The following is a 14,320-nucleotide window of genomic DNA, read 5'->3' as shown; positions in this document are numbered from 1 at the left end:
GCTGTGGTGGACACGCTCTTCCTGCTGCTGGGGGGGCTGGTGGCCGTGGGCTTCAGATGGGTGCTGCCTGAAGAGCGCCACCCCCTGGCCAGCACTGCCCTCTGCGGCGTGGTGAACTTCAGCGAGGGCTGGACGCTGTGCAGCTCGCAGTGGATCGTGGCCGCCTTCACGCTGGAGCGCTACCTGCTCTTCCGCGGCCGCTGCCTCGGTCGGCCCCTGCTGCCCCGCTCACGTCCACGCTGTCGCCCCTCTCGGCCAAAGGTGGCGCTGCTGCTCGTGCTGGTGTCGGTGCTGGGCTCTCAGGTGCTCAGCTTGCCCTTCTGCTGGCTGTACCGGGCCTGGCCAGGAGGGGGCGAAGCCGAGGCGGGTCCCACCTTTACCTTGATGAAGGAAAATCGCACACAGGCCACGCTGTCGTCGCAGTGCAAGGCACTGTCGGGCCCCCAGGAGCCCGCCTTCCTGTGGCTCCACGCCGTGCTGGCCGGCTTCCTGCCCATGAGTCTCACGCTCTCCTTCAGCATCCTCGTGTTCCACCATTTCCGCCGCCGCGCCCGCATCCTTGCCGCCCCCGACAACGCCGCGCCCATCAGGTCCACGGGCTCACGGATGCAGCGTTCTGGACGGATCCAAGCGACGGTCGCCCTGGTGACGGTCCTGCTTTCCCTCCCACGCTATGTCATACAGGGCCTGGGGGAGGGCCTGGGGGTGGGCCTGAGCCAGCATGCTGTCCAGTGGGTGGGCTGGGATGTGGCAGTGGGCGTGGCCACCATGATGCAGTGGATCAGCCTTGTCATCCACTTCCTGCTGTACTGCTTCCTCTCATCTGGGTTTCGCCGAGAAACGCTGGTCCTGCTGAGGTGCTTTTATCAAAGCCTGAGGAAGCCCGCCAATCTTTGGAGGCGCTGCTTCCCCTCACGGCCTCCCCAAACCCTACCCTGCCAAGTCTGGCTGGTACAGGACGTTCTCCAGCAGAGGAGGACTTCCTAGAGAAAAGCTGTCACAAGGAGACAGGCAGGGGTGTATAAATAAAGGGAGCACTAAGCAATGAACAGCACATCCAATTTATTGGGAAAATCTTGTGAGTCCCACGTACAAATTAATGCATTCTCATGTAATTCATCCTACTAACGCTCTGCCTTGGTCCATTTAGAAGACGCGTTATTCATCCACTAGGTGGAAGTATCGCGTCAATGTTAATCGAATGGCGACACAGGCGCAGGATCGCCAAGGCGCAACTGGGGGCAGCGGCGATACGGTATTAAAACGGTCCCTATAAATCAAGCTGCTTTCTTTCTGATTATGTCCGTGTTTTATGTTTCTAAAGGTATCGTAGTTACGTATTACAAGTTAATTTAATCTTCTTGAAGTCCATGGCAGGTTAAGGACTTTAAAATGTAGAGATGTTCTTTGAATAAAGAAATATACACCTATCACTGTGTGTTTAAAACCATTTTGAAGTGTTGCTTACTTAACCAATAAAACACACGATGGTATACGGTACCCTTGGTATAACCAGCCGTCCCAACTCCTGCTGCCTTACGTCCTCCAAATTAGCTTTTCATTAGGACGATGTCCCTGACTGTACTGATTTTCATATATCGTGATGGCAAACGATCTTCCCAAATCAGATCTGTGACCCGCCTGTCCAAAATTCTCCAGCATCTTACCGTGTCCTCGCCGGACGGATGCTGATGACCCCAGTCCGCTTACAGAACTCCGAACTGACACTTCAGGGGCCATGGGCAGGACAGCAACGAAACATGGTTTGTTGGGCTTGTGATGATGATTGTGAAATTATGATGAATTCCTAAATTCACTGGCCAGTCGTTTGTCTATAGCTTGTCTATGCATGTCTATAAAATTCTGAAACAATCTGGTAGTCGCAGAATCCTAGACACCTAGTCTCGTAATATAACTACATATCCCGACGTGCTTGGGCCGCAATGGGAGGAAAAAAACTACGGAGTCCCGGATGCTACTGAAAGCCAGGCACGTCTGGAGAAGGTAGAACAGCGGGAGTTGGCAGATACCTTGCGAGTAGGAATTGCGGAGTAACATTGCATATCGGTTTTCTGCCTTTCTCTCCTCCTTTCCGTCCAACCCCGGGCGTTCTGGACGGTGGTGCAAGAAAGATCATTACTGATTATTCTGTGCTCCTGTGAAAAGGGCTGCAACACCACAATTACGCTCGCCCGTGTCCTCTTCGCAATTTTTTCTCTGCTTTCCTTTCTTTTTTTTCTGGTGTTGGTGTTTGTACATGGTGAATGTAAAAAAGCAGAGGCTCGCTTCCTATGTAGTGGTACACTATACAGTAGTGGTATGGTCACAGAGAAGACAGAGGAGACGGATATAACGAGAGAAAAGAGGGATAATGAAATATTCTGATCGGGAAGAATGTCCTTCCCAGACGAACTCTGATGACTAGAAAATGCTGTGTGTGAAGGGTGGTATCGTTGCCGACGGCTCCGTGACCCAGCTGAGAAAGGCAAGAGAAAACATCGAGCAGAACATCGCCGCCGCTGCAGTAGACGGCGTCGAAAGGAGCTTGAGTCCCACTCTTCCCGGTGAGTGCGCTGCGTTTTCTCACGGCGCGCTGTGTATATAACCAATATTTGCATACTTTTCAATCGGAGCCAGATGCGCGGCGTGCTGCGTTGCATTTCATCAGCTGTAGTATTTTTTTATTGAAGGCATTTTATTAACCTCGTCACTGCCATTTATATAGGATGAGACTCGTGGCGTGACACACACATGCAGTTCAACGGACACAGATGCGTATTTTAAAGGTTGGGCTAAATTTAATTATGTTAACTGTGCTGCTCATTCAAAATCTGTAGCGGTAGTTTTATTACGGCTCACTGGCAACGTGAAACCTTTGTATGTTTGTGAATTTAATACTAAAATGTCGTGATATTTAAATGTCGCATCTACATTTACAACAGTTGCCCAAGAAGGCATTCCTTTATCGTGGATTTAAATGAAATATATTCCAGAAAGTCAATTAAATATTTATTTCAATTATATAATTGCTTTAAAGGAAATATTCGCATTATCCTAGAAAACAGGTTTTACATAACGAAGTAAAGGCTATTTTATGGAGTTTGGTCATTGACAGGGGCACAATTTTATTTATTTATTTGTTTTGGAAATGTATAATTGACAATCGATCAAGCATAATAATACGACTGTTTAAGAGGTTTGTCATTGCATTTGGCGAGATGAATGAAATTGTGTACTGTACATCGTCACCGACGTGTTTCACAGGCGTGCTTGTTTGTGTATGATTTGAAAAATTCCAACAAAGAGGAAGGAGACTGTTTTTTACGCATGGCTTTCGGAAGCCCCTTTGAGACCCTGTCATCGGTGAGTGACAGGCGTCGCGGAGGGCAGTGGCCGCGAGCCGGCGAGCTAATGATGACCTCGGCAGCGCGAGACGCCGCGCTCATTGTAGTGATAATAACCCTGTTCCATCTGCGAGACAGCGGCGCGCGATTGGCGAATGTTTGTGTTGTGACAGCCTCGCTTATTCATAGCATACACCGTTGTGCGTAATAAGCGCGCCTAGCCCGCGTGCGCATGTTTCAAGTATGCAAAATTACAGCGGTATTTAAGCCCATAACAGCAATCATAATTGGTATTGGCTGCCTTGGGGATCATACTGCACTGTCACGTGCGTTGTTGTTATATGACGTTGTATTATTATTATTATTATTATTATTATTATTATTATTATTATTCAGAAACACATGGCCACAAGTCATTGACACTTTAGCTGTAGATTTGTAGCATACAGCAAAACTTCATATTTGCATTAATAATTTAACTGTCATTCTCAAGAAAAAGTTGTCAGATTTTGTTAACAAAGATTAATTACTGTGGGCATAGACTGTGTGATAAAGTGTGAGTGTGAGTGTCCACTGTGACAGTCTCCTTTGGCCAGTCTGACAGCACGTATCTCCATGGCGACCTTTATTAAAAGGAAGCCTGGCAGGCCCGAGCAGCTGGAGCAGCTGATTGGCAGAGAAGGCAGACAGATGATTGGCCGAAACAGACCTTGGCGGTGGCTGTCATGTCAGCAGGGTCTCTGTCTCTCTCCTTCTATGTCTGTCTGCTGAACACAGTGGGCTGCTGAACACACTGTGTCCCACCACTAATTCTTAGCAACCAACTACTGAACACACACTGAGATTAGGCAGAAGCTGCAGTATCTCCAGCGCATGCAGCATTGAGCCGATGCAGAGCCGCGGGCGGCAGCACCATGCTAACGCGCTCGGCAATGCGCAGCACTCAGAACCAAAGGACACGGCCACTGCTGAGCTGACACTTTTTAACCTAAACAATGTGAGCTTTGCTCCTATAGCAGCTAGGCATGCTCACCAGCACAGCTGAATAGCAGAGGAGGGCGTTCCCTGGGTTGTGAACCAGCAACCTTCAAGTTACTGCTTGGGTCCAACTGCCCTTTCCCGAACCCCAATCACTCAGAAAATACCAGGACAGGGCAGACTGTAACGCTAACAAACATGAAAATTTAGGGCACAGTGCAGTGGAATGTCACCACACAGAAAGCACAGAGTAACCGTGACACAGAATTAACATGCATAAATATATGGCACATCATAACAAATGAACACACTTAAAAAATAGTGCCAAGCACTACGAAGCACAATTATGGGCATGATGCAAATGCCAGCCAATGCTAAGACAGTAACTCCTGTCACATGGCTTGTCACTGAGATACTGAGCCACTTGATGCAGCGCCGCGTGCGAAGGGCCTCGGTGGGCCCTCTCTGGCCAGCGGTGTGGCTGATACTCTTTCCATAACCTGCCCAGCTGCCACCCCCCCGGCCCCCGAGTGGCTGATGTCATGAGTGCTTTCTGAGGGAGGAAGGGAGTGATTTGTCCCCAACACTCCAACTGGCTGTAGGACTGTCCTCTGAGGTGTCTGTCAGCCCCCAAGGTCACTGACACCGTGTGTCCCTGTGTGCCTTTGTGTTTGGGGGGGGGGGTACATCAGGGAGGGAGAGGAACAGATGTGTCTAATTGTTCTTCACAAGGACATGCAACAGCCGCTGACGGTTCTTACTGCTCCTCCTGCTTTTTAACTCCTAGCCTTTTCACTCTTCTTTATTCTGCTCTGCCCCCGACACCCCCCCCCTGCACACACACGCTGCTCCTCTCCCTCCCCTGCCTCTCCGGCTGGCAGCCACAGTTTTGAAGTCGGCTGTAGAGAGAGAGGAAGCGTTCACCTCTGACCTCTGTCTGGGGAGAGGGAGGGGGTTCGGGGTGGGGGGCGGGGGAGAGGGAGCGGGGGGCAGGAGGAGGGGGAGGCTCATTAGCCATGCTGCGCTGCTGCAGGTGCTCCCTGTACCTGCGGCGGCTGTGCCGCGCGGTAACGAGTGCGGTTATAATGAGCACGCCGGCGGCCCCTGGCTTAGCCGCGGCAGAGGAGCATGCGGCTGCACACGTCACACACATGCACACATAAACACACGCCCGCCACATGCGGTCCCCCATGCGTCGAGCACACCGCCAGCACTCCCAGATGGTGGCCGCTGTGTCTGCTGTTTGTTGGGCAGTGGGGGCGGGGTTAGGGTGAAATGATCAGTACTTTCTGTTTGTCTGGAAGGTTAGGAATTGGTAGAACGGGGGGGGATTTGATGGGACAGCTTTCGGAATTGAAAGAGTTTAACCAATGAATAGGTGTGAGATGATGGGAGTGAGAGAAAAGTGTGTGTCTTGGGGGGGGGGGGGGGTCGCTGGTCTTCTCTTTCTTAGTGTTTGTCTCTCTAGGAAAAAGCAGGACCCCCAATTAGGGGTTAATAAAGTCAGTGTGTCAGTGTCAGCAATGTGATGGAGAGAGATGACAGGTGAAAGAGAAGAGCAGTAAAAAGGAGGTAAGGAGGACAGAAAGATGAGGGAGGGAGGAAAGGAATGGTGAAGGCAGCCCGGCCCCCCACCACAAACGCAGCCCCCCAGGCCCAACAAACTGCTTCAGCTCAGCCAACCAATCAGGCGATCCTAGGGCTGGAGGCGGACCTTATTCTAGATCTAAGAATACAACCCCCCCCCCCGAGTTTAACAAAACAAGGATCCCATCAGCCCCCAGTAAAACTAATCAGGCAGACATAATGCGTGTTGATAAAGGCAGGGACACACCACTGCGACCGAAGCATGTCATCTGTCACATGGAGACGCCCGGAGGACGGCGCAGGATGAGCTGCACGGAGACGCCTGGAGGTCAGCATACGATGAGCTGGGCGCGTGGAAACGCCTGGGGGATGGCGAAGGATGAACTGCATGGAGACGCCCGGAGGACGGCGCAGGATGAACTGCGCAGAGATGCCCGGAGGACGGCGCAGGATGAGCTGCATGGAGACGCCCGGAGGACGGCGCAGGATGAGCTGCATGGAGACGCCCGGAGGACGGCGCAGGATGAGCTGCGCGGAGATGCCCGGAGGATGGCGCAGGATGAGCTGCGCGGAGATGCCCGGAGGACGGCGCAGGATGAGCTGCATGGAGACGCCCGGAGGACGGCGCAGGATGAGCTGCGCGGAGATGCCCGGAGGATGGCGCAGGATGAGCTGCGCGGAGATGCCCTGAGGACGGCGCAGGATGAACTGCTTGGAGACGCCCGGAGGACGGCGCAGGATGAGCTGCATGGAGACGCCCGGAGGACGGCGCAGGATGAGCTGCATGGAGACGCCCGGAGGACGGCGCAGGATGAGCTGCATGGAGACGCCCGGAGGACGGCGCAGGATGAGCTGCATGGAGACGCCCGGAGGACGGCGCAGGATGAGCTGCGCGGAGATGCCCGGAGGATGGCGCAGGATGAGCTGCATGGAGACGCCCGGAGGACGGCGCAGGATGAGCTGCATGGAGACGCCCGGAGGACGGCGCAGGATGAGCTGCGCGGAGATGCCCGGAGGATGGCGCAGGATGAGCTGCATGGAGACGCCCAGAGGATGGCGCAGGATGAGCTGTGCGGCCACCCTGCGATGTGCTCAGCGTGTCCCGCATGGCACAGAAAGCCAGGCGTAAACACTGCTGTCCTCACCGCTAGTGGCATAGAACAAAGTGGAGGGGCTGGTCCGAGAGGAACCACGGAGGCTGGGAGCTGAGAAACAGCCATTTGCATTTATGATTATGCACCTTAATGTGGGGCAGGGGGCGTGTGCCGGGGGCTGTCAGAGCCGCTCTTTATAGAGCGGGCAAACATACTGCTTAGGTGTATGCTTATGTATAGGATGTGAAATGATGCTTTGATTGTCATGTGCAATGCTTCTTTTCACATATCCCATCATGCACTCCTTTGAGACGTGTGTGTATATATATATATATATGGGTGAGAGTGAAGCTTGGGGTCTGAGCACAGGGACAGGGGGGTTACGGCCCTCGCTCAAAGGCCCAACGGACGTGACTGTACTGCCGAAGACGGGATTTAAACTGGCAATCTTCCGATCAGTGGGACAGAGACCTAACCTGCTGAGCCGCATGCCTGCGTGTGTGTGTGTCTGTGTGTGTGTGTGGGGGGGGGGGGTGTTACGGTATGGCACCATCCCCCAGAGCTGCAGTAACCACCACTGTCTGTTTCTGTCTTTCATGCCCACATTCTGATGGCTTTTAATCAGCAGCGTTCCCGTTATTCTTCTTATCATTAGGGGCGATGTCACGCTCGCTGCTATCGCGGTGTTGACGTTTATTTCTTTGTAAGCGCGTGATTCTTCAAAGCTGCCGCTAAATGCCGTTCCTTTGCGGTCAGCTACGTGTTGCTGCGCGTTCTGAGTGTATGGGTCAGCCACGATCAAGGTCTCCATTCAAATGCTTCACTTGTGAGGGTGCAGAGCCGGAAAAGCCCACCTCCATTCGCCAGCCGAGTTCATGACCTGTGTCGCTTCAGAGTTTTTTCATAATGTTCCTCCTGAAGGCACATCTCACTCTTCTGTCCCATACTGTCTGCGAGATGTGTGTGACATCTAGGTGCCATAATGATTGCATTCAAAATGTGCTTATATCATCATCATCATCATCATCATCATCATAAGGAAGCTCTTAACTCCTCAGTCATTGATTAACTCCATCAGGAGATAAAAATATCTGTTTGCTGAACAGTGTTTTACTATAATGTGTTGTAATATAATTAACTATACAACGTGTCATGAGAAAGAATGATTCATAAAGAATGGTGAAGCAGCGAGTTTGCAGTCTCGATGTTGTTCTGCTGCTCTGTGTGTCTGCCGCTGCCTGGGAGATTGTGCAGACACAACCTTATGGGGCCAAAGGAGGGTGGTGCTTGTTTCCCGTGGCTTTCAGGACGTCGTGTGCTGTGCGCTCTGATTGGTGGGCCAGAGTGATTGACGCTTCGGGTGAGTCCGCCTCCAGGTCCGTGGTCCTGCGGCAGAAGGTCAGGATATTCAAAACAAAATCGCTCACAAAAGTTTCTGAGGAAGAGCATTAAATGCCTTGAAACACATGGGCTAGATATAATATATGGAGGTATTGACACGCTTTAGAGGAAGTCTTGATAAGTCTGCATAACCCTGCAGTTCTTAAGGAACAGAGCATGATAAATTGACACTTCTGTCTGATGAGAAAATGAGTACATTAGTAAACTTGACCTTAACACCTTATTTAATGAAATGTGCTGGTTCTAATGAAAGCAGATATTAATTGCATTGCACTCTCCTCTTGTGGCTAAACCAAACCATGGTTTTGTTGTGTCAGCCGTAATATTTATTTATTAATTAAAGTTATAAACGGGAGTCCGTCGCAGCACGGCATCAGCGCTTCTGTGTGATGTCGATTTGCATCTAGATCCAGCTGCCCCCCCAACACACTCGGCTGCCGTTTTTGTTTTGAAATCACATCAGATGCGCTTGAGGATTCTGGCCTCTTATGAAGATGTTCACGCTTTTGACGGTATAAAGGAACTGTGCGCTTTGGATGTGTCACCCGTCTAACAGCAGTATTGGGAAGATACTTCTTTAAACTCTATAATTATGACAACTATGTGCGTTTGGCCTCCATGCAGGAGGTGCCGTGCCTGATGGTCCATTCATAGGCTGTTTTGTGTGACTTGCCATGTTGGGCGGCTGGACTGCTTGTAAGAGGCCCCACAATTTGTCAAGCAGGGAGACAGCGAGCACATTGCCAGCAAGTCAAATCAGCAGGATGCGATGCGTGTGCAGCTGAGAAATGATAAAGAAACCAAAAGTGTACCTTACATTTGTTGGAAAATACTGGCCCAAAGTGTCTAATTGCAAAATAAATGTATACTTTTCTTGTGTCTGAACAGGTTGCTTACTGTAAACTCGGGAGAATCAGAAACTTCCATTCATTGAATGATATTTATTTTTAAAGTTATGTGTTTTCTTCAACCATAGTTTTATGGTTTTAAGATCTTTTTGTGCTTAAAACTGAAGTGGATTGAGAAGTGTTTGTGTGTAAGTGAGAGATTGTATGCTGGTGTACAAAGTAGTTTTTGTCAGGTCTGTTTCTTGCATTACTTACCTGATTGTTTTGTGTGTGTGTGTGTGTGTGTGTGTGAGAGAGAGACCATTTTCAGGTCCCCACAAAGATCTGTGAATGCAAAAATGCCAAAAATCTCCTATTTTTTTGGTTACTTACAGTTAAGGGTAGGGCTGGGTAGGGGTTGTTATCATGTTGGGATTAGAATGAATGGAGAGTCCCCACAAAGATATAATTACAAATCTGTGTGTGTGTGTGTGTGTGTGAGAGAGAGAGAGAGAGAGAGAGATCTCACTTCAGGTATATAAGAATGTTTCAGGCAATCATTACATACAATATCATTACCGACTAATTGTTCTCACTTTAGGTCCATTAAGGTGATGAAATGCTTAATGTTGCTGATGTGCATCGATAATTAGCTGTTAATTGGTCAGTAATGTCTGTGAACTGCTTACCCTTCTGAGCAATGTGGGATCTGTGTGTGTCTCCGTGTCTATGGACGCAGGCTTTTTCTCACATATTTAATTAACATGTAAAAGATATATTGGGTTTGACTGTATATTATAGTTAGGGTTAGGGTTAGGGTTAGTTTGGTTTTTGTTGAGACTGCAGGTTGGACATTCTGGGTGTGGCTCTGCTGCTGTGGGCGGGACTCATTCTGGGTGTGGCTCTGCTGCTGTGGGCGGGACTCATTCTGGGTGTGGCTCTGCTGCTGTGGGCGGGACTCATTCTGGGTGTGGCTCTGCTGCTGTGGGCGGTGACTCATAGTCTGGGTGTGGCTCTGCTGCTGTGGGCGGGACTCATATTCTGGGTGTGGCTCTGCTGATGTGGGCGGTGACTCATAGTCTGGGTCTGGCTCTGCTGCTGTGGGCGGGACTCATTCTGGGTGTGGCTCTGCTGCTGTGGGCGGGACTCATTCTGGGTGTGGCTCTGCTGCTGTGGGCGGGACTCATTCTGGGTGTGGCTCTGCAGCTGTGGGCGGGACTCATTCTGGGTGTGGCTCTGCTGCTGTGGGCGGGACTCATTCTGGGTGTGGCTCTGCTGCTGTGGGCGGGACTCATTCTGGGTGTGGCTCTGCTGCTGTGGGCGGTGACTCAGTCTGGGTGTGGCTCTGCTGTTGTGGGCGGGACTCATTCTGGGTGTGGCTCTGCTGCTGTGGGCGGTGACTCATAGTCTGGGTGTGGTTCTGCTGCTGTGGGTGGGACTCATTCTGGGTGTGGCTCTGCTGCTGTGGGCGGGACTCATTTTGGGTGTGACTCTGCTGTTGTGGGTGTGACTCTGGATCTCTGGGTGGGTCTTGGGGCTCTTGCATGTGCACAAGCTCAGTGCTGCTCCTCAGGCTTCACCACAGGATTCCCACAGTGTTTTGCATGACCTTATAAAAACAACGTTGCAAACCTCACTTTCTTGCCAGTAGCTGGCAAACTTAAACAAAGAGAAAACAAAAACCTTCCTACTCTGTGAAATTCTTCTTTTAGATGCAGTTTACAAATGGATCTCAATATGACTGCCTTTCATGCCGAATCTCTTTCTGTCTCTCACTCCTTCTCGCGCATACCCCCCTACGTACACACACACACACACACACACACCACCCCCAGCCTAGCTAACTGACTAACCGCTAGACCAGGCGTTGCTATGGAAACGGATAGTTTGAGATTAGGGATGGCAAGGGGAGTGCAGTTTGTTCTTGTGTGTGTGTGCGTGTGTGTGTGTGTGTGTGTGTGTGTGTGTGTGTGCGCATGCGCGCATCACAGGGGGACAGTGGGGTTTAGGCCTCTCCTGCACACAGACACACTGGATGAATTTTTCATGATGAGCCTGCGAACATACACGCAGGACACAAGCAGAGACGCGGGAAGGGAGGGAGAGAGGGGGAAAGAGTGCAAGGGGAGCAGGAGAGAAAGGAGGAGATGGAGTGAGTAGGACCAGGACAGAGAGAGCGAGAGAAAATCAATGCCACGGGCCATGCCAAGCCGAGGGCCGAGCACAGACCAGTGCTGAGTTCTATCCCAGTTAGATCTGAATGAGCTGTTTTTGTTTAATCAGCCCATGTAGTATCGGCCGGCATCCCTTCCCATAATCCCCTTCTTTATTTTCTGTGTCTTCTGAGGACCTTATGGAAATCACTTCAGCTCTGGATCCTTTTTGGGTTCATACCTGAGGTTGAGCAACACATTTAAGAAACATGATGCACGAAAAAAAAGTTGAAATCCCATTAAAGTCACTTAAAGTGCTGATTTGTTTATGAACCACGGATCAGATCGACCCGTTCGTGGTGCACGACCTGCGTGTTTTCCTCATTGGGGTTCAGCTGCTGTTGTAGTCCTCCATGTTTTTTCTCCTTCCTCGGTGCGGTGACCCTCCTTGAGCCTGCAGTTGGGCAGCAGCCATGCAAACCAAGATATGGGTTTAAACGCCCGAGCAGGGAGGCTGGCACACGGAGCAGGGGGCTGGGCGGGTCGCCCAGACGGGTCTCTGCATTAGAAGGACTCTTTGGAAGGACCGCTGGCTGGTTGGCTGTTTGGACACATATGTCAGATTGGCACGTAGAACTGTTTCCTCAAGCATGCCCAGTTTAAATTTCACACGCTACCCAAGGTCTGGTCTCCAGGGACATGCACTTTCTGCTGCTGCGAGCATGATGGACTCATGTAGAATTTCAGCTGCCGGCTCTGCTGGCTGTCAATCTCGGGCCCTCAGAGACGGTTCCGGGCCCTTAGCAGGGTGCCATCCGCAGGTGTGTTTGGGGTAGACACCATGCCCACCTGACGCACTCACGACCCAACAACAGTTAGGACAGAACTAACAGGCAGCTAATGGATAGCTACCATGGAGAATATGAGCACTTGGACGGTTAGCATGGCCCTAGCAGGCAGCTAGCATCAGCCTTATGAAAAGCTAATGCGGAGCTAGAGGAAGGTTATTAAACAGCGAGGAAACAATAAAAGTAATGGAGACCGGCGAGGAGCTAGCAGGAAGCTAATGATGAGCTAATAGGGAACTATTGGACAGCTAATGAGCAGCTAGCGGTTAGCAAACAATCACCTGGCAAGCAACTAGCAGCACGCTAACGTAGAGCTATTGCAGAGCTAAGGTGGCCCTGGTAGCTGGGAGCTAATAATGTGCAAGCTAAGACCCTGCTAAACTGGGAATGCAGCTCTATGAGGTAATGGGCTCCTGACTAGCTCCAGAAGGGATGCTCTGTGGCTGTAAGTTGAACGTCACGATGAATCACTGTGACCCCATGGCCTCTGAGCAAACGCGTGCTCTGAATTGGACACCCAGGATCTATTATCTAGGGAGGGATGTATTCTCCATCTTCAGCAAACTTCTGCTTGGAAAGCTCATCGCTGCTTGTGGACGTCACGAGGAGCATATTTGTCCAGTCCAGGGCGTAGGCTCTCAGGCGCTGCGTCCCATCGCCATGAGATGTTATGGAACTCCTCGCTGCATCCTATTCAGACCATTCTCATGTGGTGCGTGATGCTGATAGGGTTGCCACCCGTCCAAAGATTTTCTTGAACCACCCTGGATATTGGTCGTCTGTCCTGGAAAAATCAAAAATCATTGGAAAGGTGTCGCCATGGGTAATATTTTTGGTCCGAGGACTGACCCTAGATGATAACAGGTATGTACTCAATCCGAGACTTATCAGTAAGTCGGGGTGCTGCTAAGGGTCGCTTGGTAGGTTCATAGGTAAGACAACACGCCCTACTGGCGCTGGCCTCACAGCCAGTAGCCTATAGTCAAAAGTGTAATCAGAAGATACTGCCCTCATGTGCCTTCTGAGCAGCCAGCTCTGCTTCGTATGGTCAGACTTGTGCATGCAGGGATGCTGACGACATGGCCGCACTGGTCATGTGCCACAAGTCTGCCCCCTACTGGCCGATGGACACAAGCGCAAGAGACATTTTCCCAGCCATGAAAAAAACCTGCCTCATTTCAGCACCTACTTCTGTCACCTCCTCATTCACTCGTTTCTTGTAACGTAAGGTCAACCCCATCTGATAATAGCGCCAAAACATGAAAATGTCACCGTATTGTGATTCAACACGCTTTAAACTTATGACATTTGAATTTGGTGCTGAGATTGCCCCACGTTTCATCTTCATTTCCTATAATCCATCCTGTGAGATACCCCTCATGACTCAGGAGTGAATTGGGGGTCAGTGGTTTCATCTGCCCTCCGCCTAATGTCCCCGTTAAATAGGTTAGAATCATCCCCAGAGAGGCTCCTGGTGGCTGGGTGCTGAAAATGTCCGACCTGAAAGCAGACAGGTTCCATTTAAAAGGATCCATTAGAAGGAGCAGCTCTGTAACTCACACCGAGGTTTGGTTTGGAAGCCTCGGAGATCACACTGGCATAATTAATTGTCAATATTAGCAAAGTTAGTGAGGGTACCTCAGCTGACTGCCTCATAAGGCTTGTGTTTGGCATCTTGTGGTCGTCAGTCACCTGCATTGAAATGGTGTCCATCTGTCATGTGATTCATGCTGTAGCCAATAGCCACAGGTGGTGGTGGGGGGGGGGGGTCCTGCCCCGCCCCGCCCACTCCCTGCTCCCGCTGCCTCTGCACTCCTAACACAGCAGCAGGAGAGTGCAGCCACATTAAACCCAGATCTGTAGTCTCTGGAAATGGAGCAAAAAATATGCAGGCATTCATTCAGGAACCAAACCCAGTCCACGACCGCAGGAGTGAGCAAACTGGAGGGTCCACCGGTGCCCTTGGTGGTGCTCTGGAGGTGGCCCCCGTCTTTGAGGTGTCACATGACCTACTGGCGGTGCCATTGTGGGGACACTGGTATAGCATCTGGCTCGAGTGTGGCCCTATTCTCAAACTCCACCCTCACA

General features: G+C 50.9%; 1 protein-coding gene across 1 annotated transcript in view; it reads left to right on the top strand.

Moving 5' to 3' along the window:
* The first annotated feature begins 1,996 nt into the window (after window positions 1–1,996).
* Window positions 1,997–14,320, top strand: part of ahdc1 (AT hook, DNA binding motif, containing 1) — a 36,903-nt gene continuing 24,579 nt past the window's right edge. Inside the window, exon 1 of the mRNA XM_023803723.2 lies at window positions 1,997–2,564. The gene's annotated coding sequence lies outside the window, so the exon portion shown is untranslated. The remainder of the gene's footprint in view (window positions 2,565–14,320) is intronic.

This window comes from Paramormyrops kingsleyae, chromosome 23 (assembly GCF_048594095.1).
Source record: "Paramormyrops kingsleyae isolate MSU_618 chromosome 23, PKINGS_0.4, whole genome shotgun sequence".
Taxonomy (NCBI): domain Eukaryota; kingdom Metazoa; phylum Chordata; class Actinopteri; order Osteoglossiformes; family Mormyridae; genus Paramormyrops; species Paramormyrops kingsleyae.
The sequence above is the reverse complement of the archived record's forward strand: the minus strand, read 5'-3'. Positions and strand labels throughout refer to the sequence as shown.